Consider the following 13,437-nt stretch of genomic DNA (forward strand, 5'->3'; position numbering starts at 1 on the left):
TGTTGACTGTCTAGGGTTTTTGCCTGGCTATGCATTGACTGATGACCCTTGAGCCTTCAACCCTTGACTTGAACCCTTCAAATGGACCCCCAAGTCATGTGAACTTGTTGGACAAACCCTAAGGCTTTGATTCCTTGAGAAACAACTTTGCTTGATTGGTAGACTGATCTCCTGATCAGTTTGACCTAATTTCTTGCTTGCTTGCTCTTGAGGCAACTGAGGACAATGCAGATGCTATGCAATGTATCATGATATGCTATGACCTAATATGAGATGGTATGTACAATGATAGGTGCAAATTTGAGGTGCTACACTAGATCCTTTGGGTTTCAAGGCTCGTTTTGGGAAGCTTCTCCCTCTTCTGACTACTCAGGTGGATGAAGGGTTGATGAGTGTATTGGTGCAGTTTTATGATCCATTGTACCGTTGCTTCACATTTTCGGAATTTCAACTTTTGCCTACCCTTGAGGAGTATGCCTATCTTGTGGGTATACCTATTCTGGATCAGTTGCCATTCAGTGGCTTGGAGAGTATTCCTACTTCTCAAGAGATAGCTGACATGTTGCACATAGATGAATCTCTGGTTGGTGCTCATATGACTACCAAAGGTGGAATTCAAGGTCTCCCTTCTGAGTTCCTCATTGCTCAAGCTACTGTTTATGGGAAAGCCATGAGTAAGGATGCATTTGAAGCCATATTTGCACTTCTCATCTATGGGTTGGTATTGTTCCCCAACATCAACAAGTTTGTGGATGTGAATGCTATTAGGATCTTTTCTACTCTTAATCCCATTCCGACTCTGTTGGGTGATGCTTATTTCTCTTTGCATATGAGGAATGCAAAGGGTGGTGGCGCCATTGTGTGTTGTTTGCCTCTGTTGTATAAGTGGTTTATTTCTCACTTACCTCAGACGGTCGCTTTCAAGGAGAACAAGGGATGTCTACGGTGGTCCACGAGACTCATGTCTCTCATTAATGATGATATCTCTTGGTATAACCGTGTGTATGATGGTGTGCAGATTATCGACTCTTGTGGTGAATTCTCCAATGTGCCTCTTCTTGGTACATGTGGTGGGATTAACTACAACCCTGTTTTGGCACGTCGTCAGCTTGGGTTCCCCCTAAAGGATAAACCTAATAACATTTTGTTAGAGGGTGTGTTCTTTCAAGAGGGTAAAGATCCCCAAGGCTTGAAAGCTAGAATGGTCCGCACTTGGCGCAAGATTCATAAGAAAGGAAGGAAAGAGTTAGGTCCTAAGAATTGCATCGCTTTGGAGCGTTACACTGCTTGGGTAAGGAAGAGAGCGTCTGAGTATCTCATGCCTTACGAGTATTCGAGACCTACACCTATGATTATGGATGGGCCTTCAACCCTCCCTAATCAAGGAGTAGAGGAGTTGAGAGACGAAGACCTATCACGTGCCTGGATCCGTGAACGTGAAGAGTTGCTTCAGCAGATCAAGGAGAAGGACACTTTGATAGAGTTCCTTGAGCATCAGGTTATTGATGATCCTAATGACGCATGGACTTCTCTACTTCCTCAGTCTTCCCGGTTTTGGAAGAGGAAGTACGATCGACTCGCCAAAGAGAAGGCGGATATGGAGGCAAATTTTGAGGAAGAAGTAAAGAGGCTTCGTGCATCTTATCTTCCTGTGTCCCGAGCATTAGATGATTGTTTCTAGGGATCCATAGGATGATTATTTTCCTTTCCTCTTGTACATGATTGACAAATGTTGTACTTCTTTTCCCTGATATTATTTTATGAGATATTTCTATATGCGATAAATATTAAATGATTCCAAAAATTTGTAGGTAAAACGCTGGAGTTCCTTTGAAATATGAAAACAAATCATGTGCACAAGCATTGCATGCATCATGTGCATAAGCAGGTTTTGGTTTCCGGTCTCTTGTCCTGTGGTCTAACTCTGTGCTCTTCATTTATTTTGAAGACAAGCTGACTCACCGGTACTACACTAGAGCCAACTCTTCAAGACTGGTGGATCAACTAGAGCAAGAGAACTGTGAACTCAAAGAGGAAGTGGCCAGACTGAGCGCTTTGATGGAATCATTCTTGGCTGCCCAGAGCCAGTCTTCTCCAACACCTTCAACTCCTCCCTAGAGGACAGTTATCTCATAAATTGTCTCCTCAACTGTGCCTGCTGCCAGTGCACACTTTTCTCCAACAGCCATGCCAACCGGGTTACCGTGGGGGATGCCTCCCAACTTTATGCCCGAGGGTTCTTCTCCCACTTTTGCTTCTAGCCCGATCCTTGCTGTTCCTCCTCCTGTTGTGCATACTCTTCCCAGGGTAGACGACACCATCTATCATTCTGAGCCGTCTGAGGGCCCAGATGTCTATGAGAAGATGGACGCTATGAACGATCAATTTCTTGAGCTTCGCAAGGAATTGAAGACTCTTAGAGGAAAGGATCTTTTTGGCAAGTCTGCTGCCGATCTCTGCTTAGTTTCCAACGTGAAGATTCCTATGAAATTCAAGGTCCCTGACTTCGAAAAGTACAAAGGAAACACTTGTCCTCTCAGCCACCTGGTCATGTATGCCAGGAAGATGTCTACTCAGACTGATAACGACCAGTTGCTCATCCACTACTTTCAGGACAGTTTGTCCGGCGCTGCCCTGAGATGGTACATGGGGTTAGACAGTGCGAACATCCGATCCTTCAACGACCTTGGTGAGGCCTTCGTCAAGCAATACAAGTATAATATGGATATGGCTCCCGATAGGGATCAATTTAGGGCCATGTCCCAGAAGGACAAAGAAACATTCAAAGAATATGCCCAGAGGTGGCAAGAGGTGGTAGCACCAGATCGTACCTCCGCTAGAAGAGAAGGAAATGACCAAGATCTTTCTGAAGACCTTGAGTTCATTCTATTATGAGCGGATGATTGTTAGCGCTCCTTCTGATTTCACCGAGATGGTGAATATGGGGTTGCCTTTAGAAGAGGGGGTCAGAGAAGGGCGTCTGACCAGAGAAGAAGGCTCTTCTGCCAAACATTATGGGGCGTTTGCAAAGAAGAAAGATGGAGAGGCACATGCTGTGACCTCCCACGTGAAACCAAGAAGACCCTCTGTGAGGAGGAAGACTGTGCGTCCCGCCAGTAACCAGCACCAGGTGGCTCATATAGAACCTATATTCAGAGACAATCAACATAACAACAATCAGCAACCACATCAGCAATATCAGCAACAACAGCATTGTCCGCAGCAGCAGGCCTACCAGCCTCGAAACATTAATCAAACCAGCACGAGTTACGAGAGGAAAAGGGTCAGTTTTGATCCTATTCCGATAACGTACGCAAAATTATATCCCTCTTTGATAGAGAGGAAGCTGATTACTCCGAGAGACCCACCGGTTATACCTGCTAACCCTCAGTGGTGGTATAAGCCCGAATTGCATTGTGTTTATCATTCTGGTGCTCCCGGCCACGACGTGGAGAATTGCTATCCTTTGAAGACCAAGGTTCAAGACCTTGTGAGGTGTGGCATTTTGTGTTTCGAGGACGTAGGTCCTAACGTGAAGAAGAACCCATTGCCCGAGCATGGGAAATCTGTCAACATGGTCCAGGGTTGCCCTGGCAAGTACAAGGTCAAATATGTCAGTCATATTCGACAGTCTTTGGTCGAGATGCACCGTTTGCTATGTGATAACAGTCATTATGAGCACGACCATGATAGATGCCGAGTCTGCTCTGTTAACCGATTGGGTTGTCGCCAGGTGCGTAAAGATCTTCAGGAAATGCTGAATGAAGGAGTTATTGAGATTCTTCAGAATAGGAATGTTGACGGAGATGAGCCTGAGGTCACTGTGATTTCCCCAGTATTCCGGATACCTGAGCCTGTTATCATCAAGTACGATGGTAGCAAGCAGAAGGTTTCTCCTTCTCTTATCATTAAACCTGCCGGTCCAGTGCCATACTCATCTGAAAAAGCAATTCCCTTTCGTTACAACGCTGTTGCTGTAGAAGATGGGAAAGAGGTGACTTTGCCATCCTCCTCTGTTGTGAATATTGCTGACGTAAGTGGTTTGACCCGTAGCGGTTGTGTGTTTTCAGCAACACCGAAGCCTCAAGCTAAGGCTGATTTTGTTGAACGCCCGATTGGGAATGCTGTGGGACCCCCGAATCCGGCCCTTGCTGTTAAACCCTCCTCTGTACTAAAAACTCCTACTTCTGTTGGCCCTAGTGGCAATGAGAAAGAAGACTGTGATGATATGCTGAGGCTCATCAAGAAGAGTGAGTACAATGTTGTAGACCAGCTTCTACAAACGCCATCCAAGATATCCGTGTTATCATTACTCCTGAATTCAGAACCACATAGAGAGGCTCTGCAGAAAGTTTTGGATGTCGCATATGTAGATCATGATGTCATAATAAAGAAATTCCATAGCATTGTTGCAAACATTACCGCTTGTAACAATTTGAGTTTCTGTGACTCTGATCTTCCTGAGGAGGGAAGAGACCACAACTTGGCATTACACATCTCCATGAACTGTAAAGACGACGCCATGTCCAATGTGCTAGTGGATACTGGGTCATCCCTGAATGTATTGTCGAAGTCCACTCTCTCGAAACTGTCTTACTAAGGGCCTCCCATGAGGCAGAGTGGAGTAGTTGTGAAGGCCTTCGATGGGTCGCTGTAAGACCTCAATTTTGTCCCTAAGATTCCTCATGGGATCATAGCATTGCATTGCATAGCCTCAAGGATCTTTGAGCATCTTTGCTTCCTTACCTTTTGGTGGGATCTCCTGTGAGTGGTTTGATATCACTAGGCATGCTTGCATTATATATCATTGCTTTTCTTGTTTTAATCACTAACCAAAAGCACAAAAATATGTCATCTAACATTTGTTTTGCAGCCTAAGCAAGCACAGGTCAAGCAATTCAAGAGCATCCATTGTACAAGAGCTGATGGTATTTTCTTGGTGTGAGGACCACATGATCATCATATTGAGCTTATATGAGCTAGGGTTCATTTTGAAGCAAATTCCCCAAGTGGTAAAGGCTCAAGTTCATCAAAGCATGTCAAGGTCATCTGAGGACCAAATAATCAACTGTGCAGTCAATTGAGGGCTTTGAGGTATGGGAAATGATTTGAGACCTCCAATTCATGTTCAAACAAGGCCTATTCATCATGTCAAACATCTATCTTGAAGATTGTTAAGTCATGGCAAAAGTTTCCCAAAATGGAAAGTGACCTATAATTTCAAGTTTCCAAAAATGGCAAGTTTTTGGTTCACATTCAACTTGACTTTCCAACATCAAAGAAGTTTCAAATGAATTTTTGGTGAACATTAAAGTTGAAGATCTTTCTCTCCCATTTCCAAAAAGTCCTATATCATGTCCATCTGATGATTGGTTGAGAAGTTATGGCCAAATGATCACAAAGTATGCATGGAAGTTCAACATGGCATAACTTTTGATTCAAAACTCCAAATTGGTCCATCCTTTTTGCAAAATACTCCTTGTGACCAATACTTTCCAAATGAATCATGGCCTTGCATGAAAGAAGCTCATATGATCACTTGTTCATACATGTACATTTTGGAGGGAAATTTAAGAATTCAAAATTGGATGAGCATACAAGCAAATTAACACTTCCATTATGATTATTGAATGATTTTGAGTGAAATCCCAGCTTGCATGGTACTGTTCACGTGTGGATTGTACATGCTACCTCACACTTGCAATTTTGCAAAACACCTCATATCTCTCTAATCTCAATTAGCCAAACCCTAATCTTGATTACAGCATCATTAACACATCATATATAAGCTAAATCATAACTGTTTTTCAAAGGAGAACAATTTCAGATCTCAAAATTTTCATTTCCCTCCAATTTTTCTCTCCTTTCAAATTTCATTTTTCTTCACACAACTCTTCAAGATTTTTGTAGATTCTTCATCCTCATGGAATTCTGAGCAAGGATCAACCATTATTTGTTGGAATTGAGCAAGATTCAAGCAGATTCATAAGCATGAACATGAACATGAAAGCTTCAAATTGAGCTAGATCTAGGTGTTTCCAATTGCCAATTCGTGCATAAAGCTTCACAACAAGGTTAAGGAAGTAGATCTGGACGTTTTGGAGGCTTGAACACACGAGTTTTGAACACTGCATCTCAAGTAAGTTGAAATTCGATCTTCACCATTTGTTGTTTCATGTACATGATTAGGTAGATCCTGTTGTGCTGATGATGCTGATATAATTAGATTTTGAAATGGATGGATATTGATCAAGATATGTTGATTTAAAGTTTGGTTGTTGAAAATGTTTTCCTTCGATCTGCTCAATCCATGAGGTTTTAGGCTGAATAATTATGATATTCGTGATCTACATTGAAAGATCTTTCCAACCATATGCATTTCATTGAATTCTGGAAATTTTGTTCATGAATCTCCGCCTGTACCACCGGAGAAGACGGTGGAAACCACCGTCCGCCACCGCCTGCAAATGGCCTAGGGCTTGTGCTTCAAAATGCCGCGTTTTGGCAAACGCTTCGAGCTTAGGAGCGCGCGTTCGATTCTATGCGTTTGCGTTTTTTGAATTTCAGTTGAGCGCTTCTTAGACCTGTGAGGCGCGCGTTCGATTCTCCTAGCATGCGTTTTTTTTCTGAATTTTCATTTGAGGGCTATCATTTCCTGCCTTGCGTGCGCTGGTTCGATACCTGGCTCGCTCATGTTTTGATTTTAATTGCATTCTCATTATGGACCTGGTGTGCGTGGGTTCAATTCTTCGCTGGTGCATTTTCCTGAATTTCGCTTGTGAATTCTCCTTTACCTTCATTGCATGGGTTCGATCCTGGCATATGCACATTCCAATTTAATTCAAACTTTATTTTCATATTATTTCATTTTGTTCATTCAATTTCAAAAATCACTAAAAATAGTAAACATGTCCAAATTGATCCAAACTTTTTTTCACATTTTTGTTTTAATCTCTAGATTTTTATAGCATTTATCTCATGATTTTTGTGCCTCTGGATTTTAATTGTGATTGTTTGTTTGAACATGATGCCATATTGATATGTTGCATTCATTTGCTTGTAAAATGCTCATGATTTATCCAATTGACTTGAAATTTGGCATGCTTGATCCTAACATATGATTTGATGTTTGAGCTTTGGTTTGAGATTTTTATCATATTCCATCACTCTTTTGGACACATGAACATATGGTGTGACAATTTGTGTCACATATTTGATGTTGCATTTGTGCATTTTCATTTACATATCATTTGAGCTCTTATGGACCTAATTTTTTTCATGATGTTCATTCTTAACATGTTGAGCTTGTATAAAAAATTTCATAGCCATTGGAGGCTTTTCTGTTTTGATTTGGATTTTCTATTTTTGATGTCCAATTTTGATCACATTGTGTGCCTTTGCTTTACCTTGATCATTTGATGGCTTTGCCTTATGAATTGGCTTTGGTCCTTTTGAGGACTCTTTCTTGTTTGATTGAATGTGCTTCATGTGAAATATTGACTTCTGTTTTGACTATTTGACTTGCCTTTGACCCTAGTCTTTGTACTAGTGGTTTGTACTTACCAATTGTGTTTTGTGTTTCAGGCTTGAGCATTTAACACTAATGGTTGATGTGATCTCATTACTTGAGATGCAAGTTGCTTTGATTAATAACTCTTGTTATGTTGTAGGTCCATTGATGTGATGAACTCACTTGAGTGCTTGCACTTATGACTTACATTGTGTAGATATTGGAAAATTCCACTGTGTTGTCTGTTGCTTTGTCTGAATACAATATTAACTGTTTGGATTTTGTACAGGTACATTAGTCGCTTTTAGCTCTTGCTTGAGCTTTGCTTTGGAGTGTGGTTGATACACCACTTAGATAGCCACTCTTTTACTCCATGTAGTCTGGAAGTCCTGCCACCTTTTTGGCAGGCATTTGGCTGAAGTCCTCCTTAAGAGGCTCTGACTGTGTATGTTTACATTTGTGCCAAAGACCTCCAAGTGAGGCATCTTACTTGATAAGTCCTCATAAGTGAAGAGGAAATTGACAGATAAAAAGGATTAGCAATCAATCCCCTGTTATTCAGTGAGTCGTTCAGTATGCTCGCACTACGTGTTGATGCTCTTGAACAAGTACCTAAGATTTTTGTATAGAGTCAGTCAAGTGGAATAGGGTCCCTCTTTCTGGATCCCCACGCTTTCTTTGATTAAAGCTCACCCAGGCCAGGGTTAAGAGCATGAAGTCTCATCCTCATTACCATATTTCATCAGCTTCACCCTAACTCTCAATGTTAGTGGTTAAGAGCTTCAGAACACCCCTACAGTTTTGGCTTGTTTGTCGAGGTTGATATGACCCCTCTTGACTAAAGCCCAACCATTTGTCTGAGCCTCTTGTTTGTATATAGAGTGTGATGATTGCTTTTCATGTGTTTTCTTTTCAAGCATGTTTTTTGTTCAGGAGTTGGATATAAGTCCATACATTGGCATTCTATTTCCTTTGATTATTCAGGAGTCGGATATAAGTCCATATATTGGCATTCTGTTTCCGTTTTTTTGTTAGGAGTTGGATATAAGTCCATATATTGGCACTCTATTTCCTTTTTGTTGCTTGGAGTTGGATATAAGTCCATATATTGGCATTCTATTTCCTCTTTATTGTTGATTGCTTTTGCCTTGTGCTTGTTGCTTATTCCAAAGGATGGTACTTACTTGGATCATCTACATATGATCTCAAGAGAGGATGGTACTCCTAATGTGGTTTTGTTCCTAATCCCCCACCTTTTTGTTTCCTTATACATCCATCTTCATGCTAACCCAAACCAAAAACCCAAAAATTGTGCAAACATTTGACTTGTTTTCAACATTAGAAACCTAAGCCTTATGCTTTTGATTTTTAAACTTTCTTTTCATAACACTCATTTTGAATTGAATCTTTAAGTCAACTTTGACCATCTTTTGTACATACTTCTAATTGGTTAATGCAACCCATTCAAATGTGCTTCTTTTGTGGCTCCATGTCCACTTCTTAATCAAATTTTTCATAACCTTTAGCTATTAGGTTTGAGTTATCATTGTGGTAGATATAATACTCACCTCATCCTTAGTGAGTCGACCGTAAGTCTTTCATGCTTCTTATAGGGTTAACCCCTCACTAGCATGTCGAAGCTATCCTCATATGGTGGATTTGTGGTTTAGGTCGAGTTTTCTCCCTTTGATAACAAAAGACCTTAAGGCTTTTGGACCAATCAATTCACTCATTTGTTTTCGAAATCTTTTAGCCGAACTACGAGGTTTTGATCCTATTCTTTTTATAAGAAGGTACGTAGGCAATGGATTCATCCATCCAAACACAAAAATGTAAATAAACTTGTATATTCTTTTCTCATCTCTTCAATCATGTTTGCACAAAAATAATTTCATAAACAATAACCTTTGCAAAGGTGCGAAGTTGGCCATTGAGTGTGGTGCAACTGCTGGTTTAGGAAAAATGATTGTTGTAAGACAATAAGTCCCGGGCTGGCATTGGCCTTTCTTCTGGGGTCTTCAACGCGCAAGGGTTATTCAAGAGTGGAGGTTTCATCCACACTGGTCAGGATGAAGAAGTTGCTGCTGTCTTGGAAGAGGATGCAGAGGACTCTAACAATTTCATCCCTGGAGGGGTCTGCAATAATTGGGTCGTTGTTGATGTTCCAACAGTTATCCATAAGTCAAAGTAATGTTCATTGTGTTTAAAAAACCCTTCTCCCATGCCAAAAGGAGGAGTGATGACATTGTTGGGAACATAAATACAATGATGTTTTCATTCAATAAATTCATGTTAAATGTTCGTTTTTCCAATTATTTTCCCTTTTCGCTTTTTGCATGAAATTGGTGATCACATAAAACCCTAAAAAATAGAATAAAATGAATCTTTTCATCTGCATAATGATTTGCCTTGTTTGAATTCTAAAGCTTTTCATATCCGAAATCATTATGCAGGTTGATCAAACCCATTGAACATAATGATCCAACACCATCTCCCAATTTTGAGTTCCCTGTATTTGAGGCAGAGGAGAATGATGTTGAAGAGATTCCTGATGAGATCACCCGGTTACTTGAGCATGAAGAAAAGATCATTCATCCGCATCTTGAGAATCTGGAAACAGTCAACTTGGGGTCTGAAGATTGTGTGTGAGAGGTAAAGATTGGGGCACTCCTGGAAGAATCTGTTAAGAAGGGGTTGATTGAGTTGCTACGAGAATACATCGACGTCTTTGCCTGGTCATATGAAGACATGCCTGATCTAGATACTGATATCGTGCAACATTTCCTGCCTTTGAAACATGAGTGCGTGCCCCTGAAGCAGAAGCTCAGAAGAACTCATCCTGATATGGCAGTAAAGATCAAAGAAGAAGTTCAAAAGCAAATTGATGCGGGGATTCTGGTGACTTCTACATATCCTCAATGGGTGGCCAATATTGTGTCTGTGCCTAAGAAAGATGGAAAAGTACGATGTGTGGACTAGAGAGACTTGAATAAAGTGAGTCCGAAAGATTATTTCCCTCTACCACATATTGATATGTTGGTAGATGATACAACTAAATTCAATGTCTTCTCGTTTATGGACGGATTTTCCGGATATAACCAGATCAAAACGCCACCCGAGGATATGGAGAAGACAACATTCATCACACCTTTGGGAACATTCTGTTATCGAGTCATGCCCTTTGGTTTGAAGAACGCTGGAGCCACGTACCAACGAGCTATGACTACCTTGTTTCATGATATGATGCACAAGGAGATCGAGGTATATATTGATGATATGATTGCAAAGTCGAGAACGGAAGTTGAACATATAGAACACTTGTTGAAGCTTTTTCAGCGTCTGAGGAAGTATAAGCTTCGTATGAATCCTAACAAGTATACATTTGGAGTCCGTTCTGGAAAGTTATTGGGCTTTATTGTCAGCGAAAGAGGTATTGAAGTTGATCCTGCAAAGGTCAAAGCAATACAAGAGATGCCTGCGCCCAAAATTGAGAAGCAAGTCCGAGGTTTTCTTGGTCGCTTGAATTATATTTCCAGATTTATATCCCACATGACTGCCACATGTGCGCCGATATTCATGCTCCTCCGGAAAGATCAGTCTCATGATTGGACCGAGGATTTCCAAAAGGCCTTTGATACTATTAACGAGTATTTGTCTGAGCCTCCGATTTTGTCTCTGCCTGTGGAAGGAAGACCGTTGATTATGTACCTGACAGTTCTTGAAGACTCAATGGGTTGTGTCATGGGTCAGCAAGATGAATCAGGGGAGAAAGAGTATGTTATATACTACTTAAGTAAGAAGTTCACTGATTGTGAGTCTCGATACTCGATGCTTGAGAAGACATGTTGTGCTTTGGCTTGGGCAGCTAAGCGCCTACGCTAGTATATGTTAAATCATACGACGTGGTTGATATCCAGAATGGATCCAATCAAGTATATCTTTGAGAAGCATGCTTTAACTGGGAGGATTGCCCGTTGGCAGATGTTGTTGTCTGAGTATGATATTGAGTATCAAGCTCAGAAAGCTATCAAAGGTAGTATCTTGGCTGACCACTTGGCACACCAGCCGATCGAAGATTATCAGTCAGTTCAGTACGACTTCCCAGACGAGGAGATTTTGTATATGAAAATTAAAGATTGCGATGAACCTACACTCGATGAAGGGCCGAAGCCTGGTTCCAGATGGAGTATGGTGTTTGATGGCGCTGTAAATCAGTATGGAAATGGTATTGGGGCAGTGATTATTACTCCTCAGGGCACACATATTCCTTTTACAGCAAGGCTAACTTTCAAATGCACGAATAATATGGCTGAGTATAAGGCCTGTATATTGGGATTGGAGGAATGCATTGACCTCAGGATCAAGCATCTTGATGTTTATGGTGATTCGGCCCTTGTTGTTAATCAGATTAAAGGTGAATGGGAAACGAATCAGCCTAGTCTCGTTTCCTACAGAGATTATGCGAGGAGGATTTCAACGTTCTTTACTGAGGTTGACTTTCACCATATTCCTCGAGATGAGAATCGGATGGCAGATGCTCTTGCCACGCTTGCTTCAATGATTGCGGTTAAGCTGTGGAATGAAGTTCCCAATATCACTGTGATGCGCTTGGATAGACCAGCTCATGTATTTGCAGTAGAAGAAGTGTAAGATGATAAGCCATGGTATTATGACATTAAGTGTTTCCTTCAGAGCCAGATTTACCCGCCAGGGGCATCTGTGAAAGATAGGAAGACTTTGAGGAGATTATCAGGCAGTTTCTACCTCAATGGCGAAGTGCTTTACAAGAGAAACTTTGACATGGTTCTGCTCAGATGCGTGGATAGACACGAAGCAGACCTGTTGATGACTGAGGTCCATGAAGGTTCATTTGGTACTCATTCCAATGGACATGCCATGGCTAGGAAGATGTTAAGAGCAGGCTACTATTGGCTGACAATGGAGTCTGACTGCTGTAAGTACGTGAAGAAATGCCATAAGTGTCAGATTTATGCGGATAAGATTCATATTCCCCCAACGCTTCTGAATGTGATTTCATCACCATGGCACTTCTCCATGTGGGGAATTGACATGATTGGCATGATAGAGCCGAAAGCGTCCAATGGACACATATTTATTCTCGTAGCAATTGATTACTTCACCAAGTGGGTTGAAGCGGCGTCATACACAAATGTGACCAGGCAGGTGGTCGTAAAGTTTATCAAGAATCAACTCATATGCCGGTATGGTGTGCCAGATAAGATCATTACTGATAATGGATCTAACTTGAACAAAAAGATGATGAAAGAGCTGTGTAGCGAGTTCAAGATAACACATCATAATTCTTCTCCTTACAGACCGAAGATGAATGGGGTTGTTGAAGCTGCTAATAAGAATATCAAGAAGATTATCCAGAAGATGGTTGTTACGTACAAGGATTGGCATGAGATGCTGCCATTTGCTTTACATGGATATCGTATGTCTGTCCTCACTTCAACAGGGGCAACCCCTTTCTCTCTTGTTTATGGCATGGAAGCTGTACTCCCAGTAGAGGTGGAGATCCCGTCAATGAGAGTCTTGATGGAAGCCAAGTTGACTAATGTTTAATGGGTTCAAAGTCGCTATGACCAGTTGAATCTGATTAAAGAGAAGAGATTGACTTCCATGTGCCATGGTCAATTATACCAGCAAAGGATGAAGAAAGCTTTTGATAAGAAGGTCAGGCCTCGTGTGTTCCGAGAAGGTGACCTTGTGCTCAAGAAAGTCTTGTCTTTCGCGCCCGATTCCAGGGGCAAGTGGACTCCAAAATATGAAGGTCCATATGTCGTTAAGAGAGCCTTTTCAGGCGGTGCTTTGATACTTACAACTATGGATGGGGAGGATTTCACTCGTCCTGTGAATTCAGATGCAGTCAAGAAATACTTCGCCTAAAAATAAAAACAAAATAA

The sequence above is a fragment of the Lathyrus oleraceus genome, chromosome 7, assembly GCF_024323335.1.
Source record: "Lathyrus oleraceus cultivar Zhongwan6 chromosome 7, CAAS_Psat_ZW6_1.0, whole genome shotgun sequence".
Taxonomy (NCBI): Eukaryota; Viridiplantae; Streptophyta; class Magnoliopsida; order Fabales; family Fabaceae; genus Lathyrus; species Lathyrus oleraceus.